General features: G+C 47.0%; 1 pseudogene; it reads left to right on the top strand.

The window, feature by feature from the left end:
• The first annotated feature begins 221 nt into the window (after window positions 1–221).
• LOC143964985 (5S ribosomal RNA) lies at window positions 222–340 on the top strand (annotated as a pseudogene).
• Window positions 341–4,296: the final 3,956 nt, after the last annotated feature.

Raw genomic sequence — 4,296 nt, 5'->3', positions numbered from 1 at the left:
ATCCCGGCGAATGGGCCTTGAATCTGGATCTCCTGCAGAGGATCTTCAGAGTCTGGGGTTTGCTGTAATAGACCTCATGGCATCAGGGAGGAATTCCCAGCTTCCTTGCTTCTTCTCCAGAACATACCATCCACAAGCTCACGGCCAGGATGCTCTGTCCAGACCATGGGACTTCCCCCCTGGTGTATGTGTTCCCTCTGCTTCCTTTAATCCTCAAGACCGCTTATGGCCACATCACCCTGAAAGCGCCCGATCTCATCTGATCTCAGAGGCTAAGCAGGGTCGGGCCTTGTTAGCACCTGGATGGGAGACCGCCTGGGAATACCAGGTGCCCTAGGCATTAATGCCATGGAAATTGAGAGGAGATCTCTGAAGAATTTGGGCCTCTCAGAACCAGTGTTGAGCACCTTGTTACGGTCTCACAAAAAATCGTCAAACTCGATCTATCACCGAGTACGGAAGGCTTTTTGACGCATTGCTGCGGAAAAGGGCTGGGAGCCTGAATCTCCTTCAGTCTCAAACATTTTGGAGTTTCTCCAGCAGGGACTGGATGATGGCCTGGCTTATAATTCCCTGAAGGTCCAGGTTTCTGCCCTTTCAGCAATGGCAAATTCTAGGTGGGCATTGGATATGGTTGTGTTCTGGTTGCTGAAGGCAGCCATTAAAATTAGGCCTCCCCTAAAGTCTTCCCTTCCAAAATGGGACCTGACCCTGGTCTTAAAAGCCTTGTTGGCTCCTCCTTTTGAGCCAACATCATCCTGTTCTTTATTTAATTTAACCTTGAGGACAGTATTTTTTGACAGCTATAGCATTCGCTAGACGAGTTTCCGATTGATGTGCCTTTTCATCCAAGGAGCCTTTTTTTGTTGTTTTTCCAGACAAGATTATTCTCAGACCGGGTCTTAGCTTTCTACCAAAAGTCTCTACGGATTTTCATATGAATTGGGAGTCTGTCTTCCCAGCCTTTACCGTTGATCAGTCTCAGGAGGATTGGAAGAAACTGCACTTGGCCTCCTCTATTTCAGTTTACTTGGAGTGAATTAAGAAGTTTTGCAAGCAAGATCAGTTATTTGTCTTTCCTATGGGGTCTAAAAAGGGTATGGCGGCTCCCCCTAGGGTTGTCTCATCCTGGATTATGAAGATCATCCAGACTGCTTACGAAACCTTGGGCCTTCCCTCTCCGGCGGAGATCAAAGCGCATTCAACTAGGGGTATGACAGCATCATGGGCAGCTTATGTAATGGCACCTGAGGTAGTGTGCAGAGCAGTGAGTTGGAGCACACCCAGCATTATAGGCTAAATGTAGCCCTCTCCTCTATCAAATGTTTGGTTCTTCTTCTGTTATTTCCACGGCTATCAGCCATTAAATTCGTTTAGCAGCAGTTCTCTTTTCTGCCTTTTAGTCTTTCCCTCCCTTATTGAAGGTTGCTTTTTTACATCCCATTGTAGGCTGACATGGGGAGGTCCAGGAATAAGGAAAATTGTTGCCCATACTTACTGTAATTTTCCTTTCCTGGATCCTCCCCATGTCAGCCGGGGATTCCCACCCTATCATCCGTCGCGAGGAAGGGTGTTAGAACATCAAGCTGGTCCAACAGCCGCACTTTATGGGCTAGAAAAAAGGTGGCCCTGGAGGGGTCAGAGGGCGCAGAGCTGACCCATTGTAGGCTGACATGGGGAGGATAAGGGAAAGGAAAATTATGGTAAGTATGGGCAAAAATTTTCCTTAATATACACAGTATCTCACAAAAGTGAGTACACCCCTCACATTTTTGTAAATATTTTATTATATCTTTTAATGTGACAACACTGAAGAAATTACACTTTGCTACAATGTAAATTAGTGAGTGTACAACTTATAACAGTGTAAATTTGCTGTCCCCTCAAAATAACGCAACACACAGCCATTAATGTCTAAACCGCTGGCAACAAAAGTGAGTACATCCCTAAGTGAAAATGTCCAAATTGGACCCAAAGTGTCAATATTTTGTGTGGCCACCATTATTTTCCAGCACTGCCTTGACCTTCTTGGGCATGGAGTTCACCAGAACATCACAGGTTGCCACTGGAGGCATCTTCCACTCCTCCTTGATGACATCACGGAGCTGGTGGATGTTAGAGACCCTGCGCTCCTCCACCTTCCATTTGAGGATGCCCAACAGATGCTCAATAGGGTTTAGGTCTGGAGACATGCTTGGCCAGTCCATCCCCTTTACCCTCAGCTTCTTTAAAAAAGGCAGTGGTCATCTTGGAGGTGTGTTTAGGGTCATTATCATGTTGGAATACTGCCCTGCGGCCCAGTCTCCTATGGGAGGGGATCATGCTCGGCTTTAGTATGTCACAGTACATGTTGGCATTCATGGTTCCCTCAATGCTCTGTAGCTCCCCAGTTCCGGTAGCACTCATGCAACCCCAGACCATGACACTCCCACCACCATGCTTGATTGTAGGCAAGACACACTTGTCTTTGTACTCCTCACCTGGTTGCCGCCACACATGCTTAACATCATCTTAACCAAATAAGTTTATCTTGGTCTCATCAGACCACAGGGAATGGTTCCAGCAATCCATGTCCTTAGTCTGGTTGTCTTCAGCAAACTGTTTGCAGGCTTTCTTGTGCATCATCTTTAGAGGAGGCTTCTTTCTGGGACGACACTTATGCAGACCAATTTGATGCAGTGTGCGGCGTATGATCTGAGCACTGACAGGCTGACCTCCCACCCCTTCAACCTCTGCAGCAATGCTGGCAGCACTCATACATATATTTCCCAAAGACAACCTCTGGATATGATGCTGAGTATGTGCACTCCATTTCTTTGGTCGACCACTTGGCAATCTTCTTATAGCCTATGCCATCTTTATGTAGAGCGCATTTCTTTTTTCAGATCCTCAGAAAGTTCTTTGCCATGAGGTGTCATGTTAAACTTCCAGTGACTAGTATGAGAGAGTGAGAACATCAAATTTAACACACCTGCTCCCCATTCACACCTGAGACCTTCTAAAGAATCCCATGACATTGGGGAGGGACATTTTCACTTAGGGATGTACTTACTTTTGTTGACAGCAGTTTAGACATTAATGGCTGTGTGTTGAGTTACAGTAAACCCTTGGATTGTGAGAATAATTACTTCCAGAAACATGCTTGTAATCCAAAGCACTTGTATATCAAAGCAAATTTCCCCATAAGAAATAATGGAAACTCAAATGATTTGTTCCACAACCATTTATTCATAAGTCCTTCAGTTTATACTCCATATAAAAGGATTATAGCAACGTAATAGGTTGTGTAATCATAAGATGTCCATCCACAAAAGCCTTCACAAGGGGGTTAGAAACAAAATCCAGTAGGAGCCACAGAGTATAAAAAAGAAGGGAGGCAACTTTAATGCCCCGTACACACGAGAGGACTTATGTCCGACAGACTTCCAAAGGAGTTCCGCCGGAGTTCCGCCGGAGTTCCGATGGAGTTCTGACAGACTTTTCGGCCGAACGGACTTGGCCACACACGATCACACTAAACTCCGACGGATTCGAACGTGATGACGTACGACCTGACTCGAATAAGGAAGTTCATAGCCAGTAGCCAATAGCTGCCCTAGCGTCGGTTTTAGTCCGTCGGAGTAGCATACACACGAGCGGAGTTTTCGAAGGGGACCGGGTCCGGCGGAGTTCCTTCGGGAAAATTTGAAGCATGCTTCATTTCTAAAGTCCGTCAGACTTTGGCGAATCAAAAGTCCGTTGCAGCCCACACACGATCGGATAGTCTGACGGACTCGGTCCTTCGGACTCGGTCCTTCGGACTTTGGATGTTGAAAAGTCCGCTCGTGTGTACGGGGCATAAGGCCGCGTACACACAGGCGGACTGTTCGCCCAACTTAGTCCGCTGAACAGTGTTTCAGCGGACAATCCGCTCGTGTGTGGGCTTCAGCGGACTGTTTCAGCGGACAGTCTGACGAACAAAGTCTTACGGAATTTCCGTAAGACAGTCCGTCCAAACTTGGTTTCAGCGGACAGTCCGCTCGTGTGTAGGCTAGTTTGACAGACTAAGTTTGGCGCATGCTCAGAAAGGATTTACACGGCGAAGGTTGCATTGCAGTGTATTGGACGTCGAATTTCTCGTCCCGTTGTACGTGCCGTTCACGTCATCGCGCACGCTTTCAGCGGACTGTCTGCTCATCGTGTGTGGTCAAGTCCGTTCATTCAAATTTTGAACGGACTGTTTGTCGGATTGTCTGACGAACTTAGTTGGGCGAACAGTCCGTCCGTGTGTATGCGGCCTTAGTGTAGCAATATGGT

Source organism: Lithobates pipiens, unplaced genomic scaffold (assembly GCF_037356315.1).
Source record: "Lithobates pipiens isolate NorthernLeopardFrog02 unplaced genomic scaffold, aLitPip1_a1.2 Scaffold_8, whole genome shotgun sequence".
Lineage (NCBI taxonomy): Eukaryota > Metazoa > Chordata > Amphibia > Anura > Ranidae > Lithobates > Lithobates pipiens.
The sequence above is the reverse complement of the archived record's forward strand: the minus strand, read 5'-3'. Positions and strand labels throughout refer to the sequence as shown.